The sequence below is a fragment of the Nyctereutes procyonoides genome, unplaced genomic scaffold (genome assembly GCF_905146905.1).
Source record: "Nyctereutes procyonoides isolate TBG_1078 unplaced genomic scaffold, NYPRO_anot_genome, whole genome shotgun sequence".
Classification (NCBI taxonomy): Eukaryota; Metazoa; Chordata; class Mammalia; order Carnivora; family Canidae; genus Nyctereutes; species Nyctereutes procyonoides.
The window spans coordinates 26,526,141-26,548,797 of NW_026575047.1; the positions used below are offsets into that span (position 1 = coordinate 26,526,141).

The following is a 22,657-nucleotide window of genomic DNA, read 5'->3' on the forward strand; positions in this document are numbered from 1 at the left end:
CACCAGCTGGGCGGTGGGTAACTAAGCAGGGTCAGAATGCCTGTGGCTGACCCCCAAGAATCATGTTCTAATCCTCTACAACTCTCCCCTGCCCTTGGTCCCACAGGTCCTTGTAGCCAACTAATTATCAAACTGAAACTTAGATTTCTGGAACGGCGTCTTTGAAATAAAATTGATCAGCTGCCAAACCGCTCACTTACTAAATTACTAGCGTTCAGCCCTGACCTTCGTCATTGAGGACGAAGCCCCTGCCTCCCCCAAGCACACACGTGCTCCATGTGCTGCGAACATCATATGGAGGGTGGGGAGGAAGACAGGGGAGTAGGGGAAGCAAGCCTTTCTCTCTGCGGCTTCTCCACCCAGCAAGGGCTCCCCTGGCCCCAGCCCTGCAGTTGGTCCCATTATCGCTTCCACCCCAGCTAATTATAGTCACTGATTACCTAACAGCAAGCCCCACTGTCACCTGCTTTGGCCTGACGGATTATGCCATCTGGGCCACGTGGCCAGGGTCCGAGAGCCACAAGAGGTCACAGAGAGGGGCAAATGGCTCTGAATGGGAAGAAATGTGTTTACAGCCCTGACAGCTGACTGGGCCATTAAAGGGGCTTTAGCTGTGTGTTCCCAGCTGAAACCCCTCTCCAGGGGCCTCGCTATTAGCTAATGGGATGTGGCTGCGTGTATTGCTCTGATTCCAAATGTGGACATGCTAGGGGACTGACTGCATGCTCTCCTAAAAAAGGAAAAGAAAAAGGACTTAGGAGTAACCCAGAGGCTCACAGTTGTTTGGGGGCCTGGTTGAAAGGGCAACAGCACATGCCTGCAGAGGCCATGCTCCATGGCCGGCGGTATCCAAATACATTTTCCATTTCCTGTGCTCATGAACATTAAATGAACACATGTATAAAACACACCTCATGACATGAAATAAACTCTGCAAGGCAACTTCCATTTCATTAAGAATGAAATGTCCTTCACAGCAGTGCATCTATCTCAAACTTGAATGTGCTTGTGTGGGACCTGGAATCTTACCACAGTGCAGATTCTGAATCTGCGGATTGGGGTTGGGGAAAGGGTGAGGGAGTGCAGAGTCTGTATTTCTCAGGAGCGCCTAGAAGCTGAGGTCACCTGTCCATGGACGATGCTTTAAGTAGCAAGGAATTGGTTCCTTATCAAATGAAATTAAGTCAGTGAATTAACATTACACAAAAATCCTATAAAATAGTTATTTCTTAAACTGTAGTACAGAACACGAGTCCGCTAAGGAGGCTGCTTCCACTCCTACAGGTTCCCAGGGGATTAAGTTCAGAAATCACTTCTTACTCTGCACCCCCCTGAGAATTCCCAGTACATCATTAGCATATTGGAGCTGAGGAGGCCTGCAGTGTACTGTTCCACTTTAGAAGTGAACAGTTTGCAGTCAACTAAAAGTTTGGTGCTTTATGCCCTAGTTTTTGTTGCAACCCTCACTGAACATTTTATATTATCCTGATTGCTTAACCTGTCCCTAAATTTCTTGATTTGAAAAATGCCTTCTCAGTCATACAGTTATCCACTTGAAAAATGTGCAAGCAAGGATAGCTCTAAGACTGTGGAGTAATGCTTGCATGAGGTACTACTATGAAATGCAAGCATTGTGGCAGTTCGTTTCTTCTGAGAAACAGCTTCTGAGTCCAGTGACCACAGCTTACCTGGCTTCCCCTACTCCCAGTTTGGCGAGGAAGGAGAAATAGATGAGGAAAAGTGCCCAGTGGGATCATGAGGACCGCACAGGGAGTTGGTTAGGAGGCCTGATGGCAAAGACCCTAGACTTATGGAAAATAGAGCTTCAAGACTGATTTGCTTAAATTTTAACTTAAAAAAAGCAAAGTTTATCAAACCACTTTCTAAAAGCATTTTATATAACATCGTAAAATGCTCACCATATGATATTAAATAAAAAATAAAAGACACCAAAATGGAAGACACAATGTAATGTGTCTGTGTCTGCTACATGTATATGCAGAGGTATGTGTGCATACACATACAGGAGTGTGTGACTATGTAAGTGCACACTGGACTTGGAAGGAGAATAGAGAATCATTAAGAATGTTTGCTTTGGAGTCCAGCAACATTAGGTTCTGATTGCAACTCATTCAAGTTTCTTAACCTTTGGTTTGTGTCTTCTGTGAGATGAGGCTGACAATTCCCACCTCAGGCTTATGTGGGAATTAAATGAGATAATGTCTGGCAAGCACGTAGCACATTCCCTGGGTCAAATTAAACACTCACCAAATGGGAGTTATGACTGTATTAATATAGAAAAGAGAGGAAGAAAATGCACAGTGTTAATAGTGGATCATCTCTGGGTAATAAGTTAGAAGTGATTTTGATTTTCTCCTTTGTACATTTCTGAATTATCCAAAATTATTCAAAGAACAAACACAGCTTTAAAATTTAAAATATATATGTAACGTTATGAAATACAATGTTTATTGTAGCTTTCTCTGGTTGGTAAATGTGGATCATTTTCATTTTCTTCTTTATAATTTTAATATCTTAAGTTGTCCACAATTCATTAGTTTTAACAATTTTTGAATATAAAAGCCATGCCCAACCATGTGGGGCATGTTGGGAAAATACAGAAAAACCCTGAAAAGTAAGTAAACATCACTTATAGTATCATAATTTCTCTGCTTTTGTTATTCTTTGTTTACATTTATAAAGTACAGATTCACATCTAAATTAATGGTCCCCTAGAATTGTGCAGTGCACAATATGAACGGCCATATTCAATGGTCCTGAAATAGCACTCCCTGTACACCTCTCAATCTACTCCCCAGAAGTTGTTGATATGAATTCTTCTAGTATATGTATAATACCTATGTATTTATGTATACAAATACACACACATATGGATACGTGCATACATAATCACATTACTAGGTGCAAATGTCTTTATAAGAAAATTCAAAAAAGATTTTATTGTATTCTATTTAAATGTAATAGATTAAAAAAATAATAATAAAAAAAATAAATAAATGTAATAGATTCAATTGGTTCCCCAACATTAATTCTAGGAGGGAAGCACCTTCCCCACATTCTCCATGTGTGAACTCACTTTAGCAAATAAGCTTTAAGCATCTACACTATTTCAGAGCTTATGCTTATTTACTGAGGAAACAAAAATGAAGAAGTCACTAGCTCTCTGGTCTCAGCAATCTTCTGGTCTACCATAGAAATGCATATACAATAGTCTCCCCATTACCAGAGGTTCAGTACCCACAGTCAACTGCTATCAGGAAGCAGCTGATCCTCCTGACATAATTAATGTGAGAAGGTCGATAGTAGCCTACCACTAGATCACAGTGCCTACAAATTTCACCCCCTTCATCTTGTCACTCATGGCATTTAATCATCTCACATCATTACAAGAAGGGTGAGTACAATAAGATATTTTAAGAGATCACATTCATATAACATTCTTTACAGTCTATCATTATAATTGCTTTATTTTATTATTATTGTCAGTTTCACAGTGTGCTTCATTTATAAGTTAAACTTTATCATAGGTCTGTATGTACAGGAAAAAATATAGTGTACATAAGGCTTGGTACTACCTCGACTTCAGGCATCCACTGGGAGTCTGTATCCCCCACAGATGGGGGAAGGGGGACTCCTGAATTAGAAATGTGTGCTGTGCCATGTGGCAAATACAACAGTGGGAGCTGATAACAGGTCCAGAGGCACCAAAGAAAAGATAGTGAATCCCTTCTTCAGCCAGGATTCTGGAAGACCTCCCAGAAAAGATGCAACTTACCGGCATCTAAAAGGCTATGGACTTGGGTTCCTCTTACACCCACACAATCTCAAGTTCCCCAACTGCCATCATGTCCAGGCAGATCTCCGGTCTTGGGCTGGAATATGTTCCCACGCTTCTCCTCCTGGGCAAATCCTACTCATCTTTCAAAACCTAACCAGGAGTTACTTCCTGGAAGCCTTCCCTTACCAGCATGGAGGAAGCGCCCCTTCTCTCTGCACATGTGTCTTTATCATACACTTACCTAAATGACTTATGAGAGTGGGAGTCAGAATTCTGCCCTATTTATCTTTCAGTGATGGGGAAGAGCTGAACAGCACACCAGTACACAGCACCCAATGAATGTCTTCTTTAAAAAAAAAAAGAAGGGATCCCTGGGTGGCGCTGTGGTTTGGCGCCTGCCTTTGGCCCAGGGCGAGATCCTGGAGACCCGGGATCGAATCCCGCGTCGGGCTCCCGGTGCATGGAGCCTGTTTCTCCCTCTGCCTGTGTCTCTGCCTCTCTTTCTCTCTCTGTAACTATCATAAATAAATGAATTTTTTTTTAAAAAAGCACAAAATGGTGCTAGAGTAGTACCACATCAGACCCATAACACACATATGGCCTCTGATAGCATAAAGAGCACACATATGTGGGGTGCCTGGGTGCTCAGTTTGGTAAATATCCGACTCGTGATTTTGGCTAAGGTCATGATCTAAGGGTCATGGGATCCAAACCCTGCATCAGGCTCTGCGCTCAGTGGGGAATCAGCTTAAGAGGCTCCCTTTCCCTCTGCCCCTTCCATTGCACTCTCTCTCTTTCTTTCTTTCTTAAATAAATAAATACATCTTAAAAAAAAAAACAGTACACATATGCAATGTAGAAAACTATCCCTCTGACCTGCCTAATTGGAAAAGGGGCCTCCTCTGGGAACACACAGTTCCTCGGGCTGCAGCTTCACACCCAGATGGGACCTTTGTTCCTATTATCCAGCTTCAAGAAGCTCTGGACAAGCCAAGCAGAGGCAGATTTCCAGCCCCAACGCATTCAGCTGGGTGTCCTCCTCATTCAGTACTGCATCCCTCCTTATGGCAGCCCTGCTAGTACATGGATGAACAGGATTTATTTCTTCTCAGTTCCTAGAAGGAGTTGAGAGTCTCTTCCATTTGACAATCAAGTAAACCCACATCGTAAGTGACTGCTTATAAAATATTGAATGAGTAACTGAATGAATGAATGTTGGGGGGGGGAATAGCTGGATATTCTCAGACTGATTCTGATGGTATTGGGTTAAGTCCTACAATGTGTTTGCTTTGTGCTCGCAGGTCCATTTTGATCAAATCCTCCCAGAGGAGGTTCTAATTCCTTTTCTTCCTGGCTAAAGCCTATGGGGGCCTCTGACTTGTTTTGAACAGATTGCGTATTCTGGTACAAAGAAACTGAAGAGCAAATCATCACAGAGAGGGCTCTTTCTGGTGATGTTACATAAACTGACTCAGTCCTGCTGTTGGCCGGGATACTCATCAGATGCCCATCTCTCTCCCCATTGCTTTCAAGTAAAGCCTTCCATACTCATGCACATCATTTTAACTCAGGCAGAAGCAGGGATTAGTGGCAGGATCTTACCCCAGTGTTACCCATGCACTCTGCATACATAGGCACTCCAAATGTCCTCAAAGAGTATTTCCAGGCTGATAAAACTCTTGCTTGATTGGGTGGGTTCCATAAGCCAGTCATTGGGTGTGACAAACATGGAAAAAAGCACAGGAAGCTGCTCCATGAAGCAGCAAGAGTTGCCTGAGGCTATCCCACCAGGGGGCAGGGCCTGGCCTGAGACCTGAGGCTCTTGACCCTACCGGAGAGCTCCGTAAGTGCCATAGAGCCTTCTGGCCACCCAGGAGGTGACTAGAAAGTGCCTCTGAGGTCCCCAGACATCAGTAACAGCAGAATCAGCAATGTCATTAAAACACAAATTATAGCTCAAGGTGGCTTTAAATACCTGTGGGACCTGGCCTTTGCTTTACAATTACACAGCCCCTGCTCTCTTCCTAAATTAGAACTGTTTCAAAAGCATCCTCACTGGGTGTTCCAGACTTGTTCCTTCCCCCTGTTCACCCACCCCAAATTTTGTATTGTTTTTTCGTCCCCAAAACAACACTGGGACCAGACCAACTCTTGGCTAGAAGGTGATTAACATCAGTAACGGACCTCCCCCCACATTTCCAGCCCTTTCCACAATTCCCCGACATGCCTCTACCGAGATTCTCTGCTTAGACCAGAGGGAGGCCATCTCTGCCCCCACCCTTCCCCATGACACACCTGAGGACGTCCCTTCTGCCAGCCCTAGACTGGTGATGTCCCTGCTCAGAACAGCCTCTCTCTCTCTCTCTCTCTCTCTCTCTACTGTGCAAATCCTTTGTATTCTCTGAAATCTAACAGTTAAGGCTTCTTGAACCCTTGCAATTGAAATTGCTGTGCTGTTTCTGACTTCCTACAGCACCTTCAAAGTCTGCTTTGGATGGGACACTTAGCAGCTCTCTGTTCCACTCTCATCTCTCTGGACAGTCATATCTCAGCTAGGCATAAATTCTTTCTACCTGAGAATTGCATCTTTGGCAAAACATGGTGGGCAGACTCAGGCCCTGGAGTCCCAAACCTAGTGCTAATCCTTTAACTGCCTTGAACTGTTGGGCCTGGAGCAAGTTTCCTTTCCTTTCTAGGTGTCAGGTTTCTTACCTGTAAAAGGAGGACAATAATAACTATTACATGGGGTTGCTATGGGATTTATTAAGAATGCATACAGAGGGACGCCTGGGTGGCTCAGCGGTTTAAAGTCTACTTTTGGCCCAGGACACGATCCCAAGATCTGGGATCAAGTCCCACATCGGGCTCCCTGCATGGGGCCTGCTTCTCCCTCTGCCTATGGCTCTGCCTCTCTCTCTCTCTCTCTCTCTCTCTCTCTCTCTCTCTCTGTCTCTCATGAATAAATAAATAAATCTTTAAAAAGAAAAAAAAAAAGAATGAATACTGAGGGGTGCCTGGCTGGCTCAGTTGGTGGAACATTGGACTCTTGATTTTAGGGTTGGGAGTTTGAGCCCCACGTTAGGTGTAGAGATTGCTTAAATATAAAAATCTTTTTTAAAAAGAAATGCAGATTGAGCAAAGAGAAAGTACCTGGCATAGCTAATGCTCAGTAAATTATCGGTTACTGCTATCATGTGAGAGGGTGGAATGTATTCAGAGAGTTACTGTAGTTCAGTGGCAGGTAGAGCTTTTTCTGTGAAGGGTGAAGGGGTGCAGAGAGGTTGGAGGGCTAAGCCAGGTCCAGGTGATGAAAGGTCCCCTAAGCCACATAAGGACTTAGGAGGAGACAAGAGTACTCATGGAAGAGTTTTAAGCAGGGGAAGGACTGATCTGATTTACATCTTAAAGACTTCCTGGCTCCCATGGGGGAAGATTGTGTAGAGATTAAGTCAAGTCAGAAAAACAGGTTAGAAAGCCACTATAGTCACCTGGTAAGGGCTGATGAGTGTCTGAGGTGGTTGGTAGCTCTACAAGACTTGTGAAATGCCTTCTATTCAGAAAGTAGTCATTCAGGTGTGAGCTGAATGAATCCCAGTCCCTGATTGCTGGGAACTATGGTCTACTGAGGGGAGTCAGAGAGATAACTAGGGAAGGACAGTAAATGCAAAATGTTGGGAAAAGGAATATGGACCCGTTGGAAGCAAGGAGAGAGAAACACCACCTACATTTGACAGGGAGGGACGCTCAAGGAGGGCTTAGGGAGGACATGCCCTGCAAGGGCTCCATCTTTTCTGAAGAAGCCCTTATGCTCTCTTTAGGGTGACCTGGATATAAATGTCTGGACATTCTAATGTGGTCCACTGTCCCCAGAAGAGGAACTCCTATCATGTATAATGGATAAGAATACGACTTGGTGAAAAGCCCTTTCGATTTTTAGAGATTAAAAATCTCTAAATTTCATGTTCATCCTGATGCTTCAAACCTTTAATCTCCCCTTTGTGTTGTCATGTCAGTATTTTGGATTTTGGAGTGCAATTATTTGAAGAGGGACAATCTTTTTTTTATTTTATTTTATCTATTTATATATCTATTTTTAAATATTCCCCAAGAAAAACTTTTTAGAGGAAAACAGCAGCTCTGAAATGAACTAGAATTTAATGTCATTCCATTAACATTTCAGAAAATGCCAGTAGAAACTTGAGGAGATAATTACATACAAGGGAAGCAAATCAGGTGTGTGCATCACCAGTCCACCAGAAAGTGTTTCAAAGTGGATTGTGTCTCCGAAATTATTTGTTCTCAACACTTTTGAACTAAAATAATATTTACATTTGGACAAATGGTTGTAATTGGGTTATCCATTAGTGATTGGGTGCAGAAGTCATGAGAAAATGAAACCTAATTTGCAAGCCTCAGACAGGAAGGCAGTGATTAGTTGTGGAAGGTGAGACAGGCACAACTCCTGGTCCCTATCTGCCTTCAAATGTACCAGAACAGGGTGGCACAGCCAGGGATGAAGCCAGTAATGCCCAGAGTGCCAGTGAAAACCCACTTTCATAGAACTTTACAAAGCACTTTCCCACGCATGATCTTCTTTGATCTTACCACCGCCCTGAGAATAAGGCAGATGCTCTTGCTTGTCCTCATTTACAGCTGTGGTAACTAAGAATCAGGTGACTCGCCCAAGGTCACAGAATGAGGGCAGGAAGAGGCCACAAGATCAGCTCCTTGTACCCTCAATCCCATGTTCTGGCCACCCTGCCTCTCAAAAGCCTTCCAAGAGTGACAGCTTATAGTAAGAGTCTTGGCAATAAAGTATAAATGTAGCCAATATGCTAATGGGTATATATCAATTACATCATAATGGCTTGACACATGGCTGCTGGGGTAATGGCCACATTACCCCACTGGTGAGGTCCAGCAGGGCAATTGTTCTTAGCTCAGGTTCAAAGCTGCCAGAGCTGTACCTGCCTCTCTAGGCAAGAAGAACCCAGATGAACAGACTATAATGAGTAGACCCTTGCATGAGATAGACTGGAAGCAGAGTAACCAAGAGAGTTTAAATGATGAAGGCGTGATAGATGCTATTCTTTGAAGAAGTACATAAAACAACCCTTAGGACCCTCCTGTGGTTAGCATTAAAGGATGCAAAGTAAGAAGAAGGTGACTTACTTCTTACTTCTTACTTAGGTTAGGAGGCATTCTAGGTCAGGGTAAAACCCACAAACCAGAGACAAATCTCTTCCCATTGCCATAGTAGTGAGGGAGTCCACTGGTCCTTTAGAGAAGAAAACTGGAAAATACCTCAGACCCACCAACACTTTTAAAGACTTCCTCAAGCGACCTGGGGATAAATGCAAATTTCCTAGGAGAATTCATAACACCCTCTGAGGTCCCACCCTTGCTTACCTCTTTAGCCCCATTTCCTATCACACTCCACCCTATGTATATACCCACAAGCAACCCACACAGCCACTGCACCTATCCAAACACTCACTGCTTCTCTTCTTTAGCTAGAGCATACTCTCTCTTGCTTCTAGACCTTGATCCATGCTGTTCTTTGTATCAGCTTCATTTCCTCCTTCCTATCCCAAGTGCTTAGTTTCTGTTCATCCCTTGAGTATCAGCCTAAGGTCCCTTCTGTCCATCATTTCTACTCTTCTAGGTTAGGTTTGCCTGCCATGCTCTCCCATATCAGTCTGTACTTCCTGAAACCACACTGCAATTTCTTGATTCCAACCTCACTATCCAGCAATGACTTGATAGAAACAGAGACTGCTAGTACTACAACAATTCCAAGCCAAGCACATTTGTCGAATGATGGGATAGATTAATCCTTTAATTAATTTAGCTGGTGGTAAAATCTAGTAAACAAAAAGCATTTCTCCTTTATAGATGGTAAGTTTAGTTTATCTCTGCTCAACAAAGATCCAGCTAGACAACCCCACCACGTCCTGTTACATAAACACCTGAACAGACTCCTATACTCAAGATTCTCCTGAAAACATGAGCAAGAGAGCTGTTTACACAATTCTGACTTAAGAAAGCTTATTTCTGTCTGGGTATGATCCAAATTACTGAGGGCTTTAAATAATTGGGAAAGACATTATCTTTGGAAACTAAAATCCAACCCCTGTCCCTTTGTTCCTGCCAAATATCTCCCATAGCCCACATTAAGTGGATTACTCTGTCCTTAATCACATACTAAATGCCTGCATCTGTGGTTGGCATCAGTTGTTGTAAAAGGCATCTGCAATCACCACTTACAGGTCCTGCTATTACAGCAGGAAAAATATTGGGTAAAGAGCTCCTGATAGTGGGTGAGAGTAAGATTTTCATTCAATCATTCATTCATTCATTCATTCATTCATTCGTTCGTTCGTTCGTTCATTCATTTATTCATTTGTTAGACCCTGGTTAAGGGTTAGTCATATTCTAGAGATAAATAAGACAGATTCCTTTTCTCCACAGGAGCTCTCTAGAAAAAAAGGTGTTTAGAGAACTCAAACTTCCTTGAAATCATCTATCCTTCACTAATAAGTGTGCACCTACCACCTTTAAGGTGTATTTAAAATCACCTAGGGATCATGTTAAAATGAGATTCTCATTCAGTAAGTCTGGGGTGGAGCCTTAGATCTGCATTTCTAACAAGCTCCTGAGAGATGCCAATGCTACTGGTCTGGGAATCATACTTTGAGGAGTAAGTATCACAATATGGTCTACATAGTGACAATATTTATACTCATCATCTCATTTAATTCTCACAAAAATGCTGGGAGTAATTAGGGAAGGTACATTATGACCCTTTCACAGATAAAATCAGAGTCTAGAAGAAATCAACTGTTTTTCCCAGTGGTATTACCTGGTAAGATCAGGATTGATTTACTCATTCCCAAGACCTCAAATCATCAATTTAATCATCCCCCTAAGTGCCCCCTACCCTGGGCTGCTGACCACAGCCACAATGCTCTTCCTGGACACACACTTGGCATCCACCGGGTTGCCTCCCCAGCCCCAGGATGACACACTGGCGGTTGTGGACTTCTCCTCTGTGATTGACCTTAGCTGAACTTCACTGGTTTGGTAATTCCAAGGACAATGGACAGAGGACCACAGGGAGCAGAATAAGAAGGGAAGGATGGATTATCTTGGGGTCTCATAAAGGTCTCTGAGCAGCTATCATCTCCTCCACACTTCTGTGTCTCTACTCAAGTTAAACTGCAAATGACAAGCCACTGTCCTAAGGGCAATGAAAAAGAACTGCATTTGCTGAGCACCTAACAGCTGTAGGACTCTGTACAGGTGTTTTCTGTGACTTAGCTCATTCAATAGGTACAGTGTGGGTAAGACCTTCATTCATGCATGCATTCATTCAGCACTAGTTAAGGGCCTCCTATATATTCTAGGCACCAAATAAAAAATATAAATAAGATACATTCCTTCCTTTCAAAGGATACTCAGAAAAGGTGAGTGACACATGAAAATTACCCAGCTAGCAAGTGCTGCAGTACTATCTCCCCAGACTAAACTCATCACTTTTTCCAACCTTAGTGAACTCTTGAGACTGGCAGCCCTCATCATCTGAGGAACCTGTTAATAATGCAGAGATGATGATTCAGTAGGTCTGCAAGAGGCCTAATTTTCCACATTTCCACATTTTCACAATCACACCAAGGGATTCTGATTCAAGCAAACTTCAGATTGTACTTTGAGAACAATGACTTCACACCAACTGTGGAAGTCAGACAGGAGCACTGCCTGTTTAAAGATCTCCCTGGGAATCTGCTTGAAGCAGAGAGAACAGGCATTCTCCCACCTTGGATAGACTGACTTGGTTGGAAAGAAGAGTACAATTATTGCATCACCAAATTTGGAAGCAATGTAACATGTGTTACGTCTGAAGCCAGGAATGCAGCCATGCTAGAATGCTGCAGGGCTAGCAGGGTGTGTGTGGGTAGGGCAGCTTGCAGGTACCACCCCCACGCTGCTCACATCACATCATGTTATTATGATTGATGTTCCTCTGTGCCAGTGCCCTGCTATGTGATTATCACTTTATACTTCTCAGCCTCACAGTCTTAAGAGATGGTCACTTGGGTCCTTAGTTTGGCAGATGTCCTGGATAAAAATACTCCCTGGTAACCACACAGCCAGGGTTTACCCTGGGCTCCTGGACCCCAGAGTTAATCAGCTGCAGCAACCAAGTTGGACATAGAAGGGGATCACAATGAATCCATATTGACAGATGAGCTGAGCCCAGCTCAGCAGACTGAAGACAACTGAGATGGTGGGAAGAGCCTTGGGCTAACAGCTGACCTAACCATTAACTGATTGCAGGAGTCTCAGCAAGTCAGGACACTGTTGTTGGTCACAATGTCCTCATGAGCAAAACGCTTCCAGCTCTGGTTTTCTAGAAGTCCTTAATTCTGCTGTAGGGAAAAAACACTTGCTCACCTCAAATGCTAAGTTGAGATCTACTCCTGACCCTTTTCTCATTATATCCTTCATTACTATGTTACATTACTATATTATATTACATCCTATGTTATATCTCATTACTCCTGGAAGACTAGTCCACTCCCCAAAAAGCATCTGGTCTCTCTCATCCCAACTCTACCTCCCCCCATCTCTTTTTAGGGTTACTGGACTACATCACAGAATCAAGATCTGATTGGGGCAAGGAAAGAAAATGGACATATCCCAACAGCAGACGTTTGTAGCTTTTCTTTCTAGGATGTTGCCATTAGCTTGAGTCAGTACAACCACCTGTGTTTTTCTATTCTAAATATTAAATTCTAGAAGATGGAGAACCCCATTGGCCCAGGTGGGGTTGGATGCCTCCTCCTGGCTCAATCAGATGTGGCCAGTGGGCAGGGTCACCAAACAGAAACATGATCTGTTAGACTCCAATGCCTGTGAGAGGTAAATCTCAGAGAAGAGGGAAGCTATACCAGAGTTCAACACAACGATACTTCCTAGAGATCCTGAGCCTCTCCTGTCTTTCCAACTCATTTCCACCATCTACTAATGCTCTGTCCTTTTCTAGGCCCCCATATCAAACACTGGAAACTGAACTGCTCCAGGACACAAAACTCATAGCTGAACGGCACCAAGAGTGCCAAACTTAATTCCCCACCGTGTTCCCCCTAACAGCTTCTCCCTCAGAATAATGCCACCCATTCTATCCCCAGAGGTCAGCCCTCACTTAGAGTTCAGGAATTCTGCAGTTAGGTATAACACTGGCTATGATCCACCCAGCAGAAAGTCATGTCATTGTTTTCTTCCAGAAATCCTGTAAGGAAAGCTTTATATAATGTTTATTATAGTGCAAAGGTCTGTGTTGGGTACTGGGGATAAAGGTAAGGCCATACACACAAATTCATGCTTCCAAGACAGTCGTTGGAAGAGAGATCAGAAAACAGGTAACAACACAACAAAACAGTCCCATTTGTTTTCATAAGCCCCGTACAGGAAGTTCAGGTAAAGAGAGACTTAGATAAGCATTTCCAGGGAAGGTCGTACTTTCCTAAATTGTGTCCAAGAGAAGGAGTAGATGCTATCCGGAAGAAAGGATGGCAGAGAATATAGGCAGGAGGAATAGCATGTGAAAAGATTCAGAGGCATTCCACAACTCAGCAAAGGAAGGCAACGTAATGTATGAGGCAAGGAATCCAGTGAGCATGAGGCTGGAGGGCTGGGCAGGGGGTAGGCCATGTTAGGCTGAGTCAACCAGGCTGAAATCTGTGAAGTATGGAGAGGGGATGAGGACGGGAGACAGAGGCAGAAGCCAGCAGGGAGGTGCCTGCAGTCATCCAGATAAGAGACAACAAAGATATACTGCAAGGTACAATTTAAGCTAAGACCTAAGAAATAAGGAGGAACCAGCCTCAGCAAGATCAACGAGAAGAATATTCTAGCAAGAGAAACAAACAATATTACATTATAAATATAAGTCGAATTAATTTTTTTTAAGATTTTATTTACTTATTTACAATAGACATAGAGAGAGAGAGAGTCAGAGACAAGGGAGAGGGAGAAGCAGTTTCCATGCAGGGAGCCTGATGCGGGACTCGATCCCGGGGCTCCAGGATTGCACCCTGGGCCAAAGGCAGGCTCTAAACCGCTGAGCCACCCAGGGATCCCCCTAAGTTGAATTAATTAGCTGAAAAATCAAACCCAAGCATGACAAGTTCAGAACATTTTTGGCTTCCAGGGTACCACCCCTCATTCTCCTTCCTCTGTGACAGACATTGATAAAACTGGTTGTTGTTCTTTGTTGTTTGGTTTGGTTTGGTTTGGTTTTCTTGAATCCAGAGTCAGTCTTGGAATCCTCCACTCTAGGCAGGCACTGTCAAGGAGTTGGAACTATCATGCAAATTTAAGCCTATGCGCCATTCCTGGTATCCACCCAAAAGTCAGGGCAGGACTTTATATCAGTTATTCAACAATAGAGGCTCATTAGGGCAGCTGCAAGAGGAACCATGGATTATCTGCCAAGAGCATTGCAGAGGGGATTCCTGCTTATACAAGGATGACCCAGGTGACTACTAAGACCCCTTGAAGAATCCATGCTTCAGGTGACAGTTCTTCCTACCCCAAGCATGTGGTCACCCAAGACACAAAGAGAAAAATCCAGCCCGGCCTAGGTTAGTATGTGTGAACTAAATCTTTCTTAAAACGTCTATGCATTTCTTTTCCCCTTATCTTTATTGGCCTCCTGAAATGCCTTATCTGTAAAGGCATGATTCTGTTCTAAATCTCTGTCTATGAACACAATTACAATTTCTGCTTCTTCCACAAGGTAAAAATGAATCATGAGATGCAAGACGTTAACTTAACTTATCCACCCAGCCATAGGCAGACTGGCTTCATCTCCAAATGATGCACTCCCCCACATAAAATAAAAGCAGACGGTTTTATTCTTCAGTCCAAAGCACTTAGCATTGCAGAGAGACATCTGCGGCAGACAAATCTTGGGTCTTTGGAGCTTTAATATTTTAAAATTTATTCCTCTCTACCACCTGGAGGCTCATGAGTCCATTTGTGGACTTTTCCACCTAATGCTGCCTTGCAAGCTAATGAGCAGTTGGTTCATAGACATGCAAGTTGCAGTTCTTCTATTAAAACTGCTACATCCACATGCAGCAAAAAGGGCAGAGAATTAATCATCAGGAGCCTCTCAGTACCTTCTATCTTTTCGTAGCTTTATTAATTGCTTCAACAAACAAGTAGCAAGTGTCAGATTCTATGCTGTTTTCTAGAATAGCAAGAAATAAAATATAATTTCTTTTCCCAGTTGAGGCTTATGAAAGGGCTTTGGGAGTTCTGTGTATCTCTCTGAAGTGATAGCCAAAATGCTGTATGCGTACATATGCATATAGGCCTCCTGAGTGGTCTTTCTCATGAGATTCTGAACTCAAAAAGGTTAGAGATCAATGGGAATCCAAAGACAGCTCTAACATCTCCTTTTCCTTCATCTTCAGCCACATACAAACCAATCACCAAGACTTGTCAGTTTTTCTCTTGAATTGCTCTAGATCTGTCCCCTTCTCTCCATGTCCCCAGCTTGCTCCAAGCTGCCCTATACCAATGGTTGACTAGAAACAGCCTCCTCGTAGTCTCCCCAGACCTCCTCACACTCCTCCAATCTGCCCCAAAGGGAGGCCAATCATGTGTTTTCAGATCTGTAATCTGAGACCTTCAATCTCTTGCTCAAACCCTTCTCATGATTCCCATGGAACATCAATAAAATACAGTAAACTTTAACACCATTATTACCAATCACAGCAACATCATGTCTACTGTTCTCTTGGCTCTGTGAACTCCAGCCTCATCAAAGTTCTTTTGCATCTTCTCATTCCCCATCCACTCTCTTGCCGTGGAACTTGTGTGTTTTCTATACTGTCTACCCAAAAGGCTTCTCTCTTCCTTCTGTAGGAATTATCACTTCTCCTGGCTATTCCCTCAACCTCCCTACCAAACATCCTGCTGTAAAATCACCTAGCTCCATAAACTTCTTCATAGCCTTTGCCCAAGCTAGAATTATGCAGCCTTTGCATGACCCATTGATTAATCTCTATGCCTCAGCAAATCCAATTATTGCTCATTGTGTCCCCAGTGCTTCTCAGAACACTGGGCACAGGGCAGGCAAGGGCTTGATTAATGCCCAGTCAAGGAACAAATGAATGATCAAGTAGATGAATAAATAAGCAACGTGGCAAATGTTATAATAAAATAATGCATTAAGTACTGCCAGAGCACAAAAGCGGGGGGACATCTCAGTAGGTCAGGGCAGGAACTGTGTCTTATTCATCTTCAGCATCTAGTCTATGCTTACCAGGTGGTATAGGTGAGCAATGTTCATTGAAATACCAACTGACTCTGCCTGGGAGAGTGAATGGGGGCTTCCAGAGGAGTCAGAAATTGACATCAGTCACAAAAGGAAATTGAAAGTATCAGATCAAAGGGAAAAAGCAGTAGGCAAAGGGCATTTCCAACAGAAGATACAAGACAAAGACATGAAGCCACAAGAAAAGGAAAGTTCTATGGAGCAAAAAGAGGGTTAAGTGAATAAGTGAAGTCCAGGTGGAGATGCATTCCCAATCCTCCCTTTAGGAGGGAAGGACTTCTTGCCCCAACAATGGGGTATACTAAGGAAAGACACCTCCAGCTGTCCCCTCCTTAGGCGTGTTCTCTTCTTTGGAGAGCTGCCTGGTTTAAGGTCACCCATTCCAAGAGCAGCACACTCCCCAGGACTAGCTGGGAGAGAGGTATAAAGGCTGCCATTTTGGAATAGCAAAGGACAATTCTGACAGATTTTTAGCTCCAATGTTCCCAGTGTGACTACCAGAAACCAATAGTATTCCCAGTAAGGTTAGCAGAGGCCACCAGTGCTCCCAGTAGGAACCTGCATCATCACAGTTTAACTACTCCCTCCCCACATTCCCACAGGTATTGCTGTCACTAAACTCTGCATCAGATTCTACCTGGGTAAGGCTACCAGAGTGGGTTTATACATGGGAACCAACAAGAAAGTGAGTTTGGAGTTAGAAGGTGAGGGCCTCTAATGCTGTGCCAAATGGTGTCAACTCTTCCTGAAAGCAGTGAAAAACAAGGAAAGCCATTTAAGCAGAGGGTGCTGAGGTTAGAGACCTGTTTTGGAAAAGCTTCTCCAGTTGCCATATTGTGGCTGCACTTTAAGGAGGCAAAGAGACCTGCCAGGAAGATATTGGATTAGTTCAGGAAGGAGAAAAGTGAGATCCTAGCTAGGGAAGTGGTGGGTCAAGGCAAGGAAGGGTGGTGTTGAGAAATTTAGGAGGAAAAATCAGGAGCCCTTTATTACATGTTGACTATGGGGCAGAGTGAGGTATGAGTGAAGAATGACACTAAGGTAATATGTTAGTCCCTGGGTGTGGTGGGGAGACACTGATAACTTGAGTGAAAAATAGTGCATATAGTTAACAATACTATATTATGTACTTTAACATTTGCTGAGGGGATATACCTTGTGTTTTCATTACAAAAAATAATCATAACAAATTAAGAGGGTAAGAGGAAATACTTTAGGAGGATAGATATTTGTTGCATAGACTGTGATGATAGTTTCATGGGCGTATACTCATCTCCAGACTATCCATTTGTATACATTAAGTATGTGCAGGTTTTTTTATGTTAATTATACCTCAATAAAGTAGTTCTAAAATGTATATCGAGCAACCTGGAAGAGGAGTCTTCCCTCCTAAGACCCCATCCCAGGCAGTCCCACACAGTGGAGAATGAAGTTGGTAATTGGAACATTCCAACAGCATTAAAATATATAATATAACAGTGTAGTTTTACATGAAGAAAGTTGTCATCAAAGTTTTTGGGGTTTTTTGCTTCATATAGCAGACATTAAGTTGCTAAAGAACATTCTCGTGTCAAACAGATAGGTCTTCAAAAAGAGAAAGACAAAGGTATGAACCTGCAAAAAAGAAGACCAAGTAAATGCTGAATGAAGAACTTGGCAGGAATATTATTCATTCAACAAATATTTATCAATCATCTTCTACATGCCAAGCACTATGCTGGGACTACAATGATGAGTAAAGTTCCACAGATTCCATGTTGGGAAGCAAGCACATAGCTAAATAAATAATGTGTTGTTGGGCCCAATGTGGGCTGGCACTTCAGTTTAGTCCATATATTCTCCTATGGGGAGTTTGCCTCTTTGTGTTATTTTTGAACTGGAATTACTTTTCATGTGTGCGTGCGTGTGTGTGTGTGTGTGTTTTCTCATTCATCATGATATAGTAGCAAGGGTAGACAGACATACTAGCCATGATCCCTTACTGATTGTGTGACATTGAGCAAACTATACATCTATCCAGTGGGGACAATTATACCAATCCCCCAGGGTGCCCTTGAGAATGCACGAAGGTGCTGTATATGATAGTTATTCTGCTACAGTGACATATCATATAAACATTTATCTTAAGTGAATTCAACTTTACCAGATGGAAGTGAGAAGGAGTGAGGGAAGTAATAAAGATATGACCAGGACTGACTACATAATTTGTGGAGCCTAGAGAAAAATTGAGAGACCCCTTGTTCAAAAATTAAGATTTTTAGGATGGTAACAGCAGAGCACTGAGCTTTCCAGCAGGAGACTCTGCATAACCACACAGAATGTACATGTAGGAAGCTGACCCTGGATATGAGCCTCTTCCTATCCTTTCAGTGTTTCTTGATTTGATGAACTTCTAACCCAATGAACATGTTGTTCTATGATAAACATGGTTGAAATGTACAAATATACGTTTGTTTACCTGTTTCTTTTGTTTATGTTGTCCACTAATCAGAAACAATCTTCTCAGGGCTGCCATCACTAATCTTCAGCCACCCAAATGCAAGCCTGTGTGGAGAGAATGTTATAAGGAGGGGGAAATAATAAAGGTAATTTTAGAATGAGTGATAGGTATAATTAATATTATTGACAATGAAAAGTCTCAGTTGCTGCAAGACAAATGAGTCAGTGGTAAGCTTGATGTTGAAACTACATGCTGTCTGTTGTTGCTCAAATACTGAAAAAAAATTCTTGATTAATGTATACAAAATCTGGGGTTAAAAATATTGAGTAAAAGGAGGAAAAAGGCAGCCTGTGTGTTATATCTCTAGCACATACATATATGCAGGTCCATACACACACACACACAGAGTTATTCTCATGCATAATTCTGAGCTTGCAATTCCCCTTTAAGAGTTTTTCTTGTCTTCTCTTAGCATTTTATAACCCAACCTCTTATAAGCCAACTGCAGTCCTTCCCTGTAGTCACTAAATCCCCAAATCCTGTTCTTCATTTCAGAAGCACCTCTACCTAGACATGAATCCTGCCCTGGTCTCTGAATTAGAAACATAAGTCATAAATGGTCATGACTTATTTGCAGAGTAGTGAGAAGTTCACTATGTTTCCCAGTTTCAGTCCAGAATGCCCCTTTTCCACCTCACCATCTAGCACACTGTCATCTCCACACTAAGTTAATCATTCCCTTCTTCCAGTGTCATCAGCACTTCGTTCATACATTTATTAATTACAGGTATATCTTTCCATCCCCCTTGTAAGTTCAGAAAATATTTGATGCATGACTGGATATGTGGGAGTATCTTCCCCACTAAACCATGGGATTCATGAAAGCAGCATCCTTATATTGCTTATCTTCATGCCTTTCTCTGTGCTGGCATATTGTTTTGAACAAAATAGGTGCTCAATAAATACTGAAAGATAAATTTTCATCCATCAAGATTGCTATTAATGATTACAAATTTGTCACATTCTACACAACATTTGGTGCCTCTTGAAAACAGGCAAACTGATTATTAGATAACACAAAGATCTTACCAGACTGCAGGAGGAGTGTGAGGAAAAATATGTTCTGGACTAACACAGATGCTACTGTGTCAAATTATTTAAAAATTAAAAAATGTGTAGGATGCGTAACTGATAGAGCATCAAATATGAAGGGACAACTCAACTCCTGTTGTAAAAGAATCATCTGGCCCATTTTGGTAGAGTCATTAGTCTTGATCTTAGGAAATTCATGCTGATAATAGCTGCCTACTGCCTTTTATTGACTGACCATGTACCAGATGCTTGTTAAGCCCTTTAGAATATTATCACCTTAAACCCTCTTGATAGCCCCATGAGGAAGGAATTACTATATTATTCCCATTCCATAGCCTTATTTAGAGACCACACTTCAGAAAGGTATAAAAATTTGCTCCAAATTGCAGAATTAGCAGATGGAAGAGCTGGATGCAAATTGAGATCTGTTGCTCCAAAATTCATGCTCTAAACTAGTCTGTTCTAGTCTAATCTGCTAGTCTGAAGGTTAAAAAAAGGATATCAGGTGATGCTTTTAGCTGAATCATAGAGGGATCATCTATTAAATAGATTCTAGTATTCTCATTTTACAAAGGATAAGACAGATCCAGAGGGTTAAAGGAAAGTAGGGTCTTAGGATCTCATGACCAAAAATCCTATGATTTTGAAATTTACCCAAACACCCTTATATTCAACTGATTTAACATTTGCTTTTTTTAAACAGCTTTATTGAGATATGATTCAGAAACCCCACAATTCAATGGCTTTTAGAAATTCAGAGTTGTGTGTCAATCACCATAATCAAATTTTAGAATATTTTTGTCACCCCAAGAAGAAACCCTGTACTCATTTGCAAAGAGTCTACATCCCACCCCTAGCCCTACTCCTAGACAACCACTCATTTGTCCCTATGGATTTGCCTATTGAGAACATTTAATATAAATGGAGTCTTCCAATGTGTGGTCTTATGTGAACACATAAATATATAAAAAAATAAAATGTCCTTTTGAATATCTTGAAGTCACCTCAAACTCACATATAGCATCAAATTAGTGGCAGCAACAGGAATGGTTGAGGGGGATCCCATTTCCTCATTTGATCTTCATTAACCCCACACCATAAGCTAACCCCAAATAAACATAAAATCTAAGTTAAAATAGCATGTTTGATATTTGTTACGGATTGAATCGTACTCCTCCCTCTAAAATTCGTATGTTGAAATTCTAAACCCTAGTACCCAAGAAAATAAGTTCATTTTGAGGAAGGGCCTTTATAGAGGTAATGAAATTAAAGTGAGGTCATTAGAATGAGTTCTAATCCAACATAAATAGTACCCTCATAAGAAGGAGAAATTTGAAAGCAGACACACACAGGAAGACTGACATGGGATGGCTGGATTTATGGTACTATAAGCCAAGAAACCACCAGAAGCTGGAGAATAGTCAGGGAAAGATTCTCCCTTCGACTGTCTGAATGAAACAACTCAGCCAACACCTTGAATTCAGACTGCTAGCATCCAGAACTATGAGATGATAAATATCTGTTGTTTAAACCACTCAGTGTGTGGTATTTTGTTATAGCAGGCCTAGTAAACTAATACAGCTTCTATACAAGTTTCCTACTCATCCTTTTTGGCAAGTATATCACCATTCTTAGTCTCCTCTCCAGTCAAAATCTGAAAATCAATAATTCTCCAAAATGAAATGCATGAGATTTTCACTCAATCCTGACCTTCTTCCAGAGCTCCGTATTTTAGGCAATGGCACTATCCATATAAATGTGTAAGCTAGAATTCTAGAAGTCATCATTGACTCCTCCTTCATGCCCCCCTGAAGCGCGCGCGCACACACACACACACACACACACACACACCTGTAGGCTGAATTTCACAATAGGATTCTAACAAGCCCTAAAGGCTTCCAGGTCATTAAAACAAACTTGCAAATTCCTTCATGGGGTCAATAAATTACTATCAGAACTTGAAAAAAAAGTAAAAAAAAAAAGTCACAGAATCTCAGTGAAGAATACCTATGCAAACACTAGTTAAGACATTAGGCTTCTTAATCATGGTCCTTTAAAAGAGTAATATATCATGGCCACTTGCAAAGTAGTTCAGTAATGCAAGTCTACTCCCTCCCAATTTACTGGCCTAGAATGTTATCATATAAAAAACTTAGAATAGAACAAAAAGGTTTGCCTGTTAAAACCCTGTGTTACAGTTACTCAATAGCTTAATCTAGTCTCAAAAAATTTTCTAAATATGTTTTCCTTTTTTTTCAGGAAACTTTATAAGTTATTTGGCTCTGGACACCATGTTTTTCTCTTTTTTAAATATACTAATGGTTTTGCTAAACCTTAATCTATTGAAATATCTGTCTACACAGAGCCTCTTGCCAATATAGATACAGAAAAATCCCTCACTGCCAGCATTTAATGGAAGTGACCAATTGTATAATAGTGTAACAACAACAACAAAAAAAACTTGCCCACATATGAATTTATTTTAAAGCCAAAAATCCACTTACTGGAAAATATTTCCTGGAAAACACCCTCTAGTTCTGAATTTCCACCCAACTCAATATCACTGCTATGATTATCCATTGCTGTGTAACAAAACATCCCCTAAAAAAAAAAAAAAAACTTATTTTTATCTTTTATAGTTCTGTGAGTTTGCTGGGCTCAGCTGGTTCGTTCTCCCTTGGAGTTTCTCTTGTGGTAGCAGTTAGTTGAGAGCTGACCTATAGTAACCTAAAATCTTGCCTGGGGCAGCCTGGGTGGCTCAGCAGTTTAGCGCCTGACTTTGGCCCAGGGCCTGATCCTGGAGACCCCGTGGATCGAGTCCCACGTCAGGCTCCCTGCATGGGGCCTGCTTCTCCCTCTGCCTATGTCTCTGCCTCTCTCTCTCTCTCAATCTCTCTCTCATGAATAAATAAAATCTTGCCTGAATTGCAGATCTGAGATGTGTTATTCACATGGCCAGCAATTGATGCAATCTATT

The 22,657-nt window shown here is 42.0% G+C and overlaps 1 long non-coding RNA gene across 2 annotated transcripts in view; it reads right to left on the reverse strand.

Annotated features, from left to right (window-relative positions):
• Positions 1–22,657, reverse strand: part of LOC129510452 (uncharacterized) — a 170,649-nt gene that overhangs the window by 123,390 nt on the left and 24,602 nt on the right. The window contains exons 2-3 of one of the 2 annotated variants that reach the window (XR_008664600.1): positions 18,607–18,692; positions 17,672–17,762 (exon numbers count right to left, since the gene is read on the reverse strand). This is a non-coding gene — a long non-coding RNA (uncharacterized LOC129510452). Of the gene's footprint in view, positions 1–17,671; positions 17,763–18,606; positions 18,693–22,657 lie in introns of those variants that run through there. The other variant, XR_008664599.1, reaches the window with a different exon arrangement.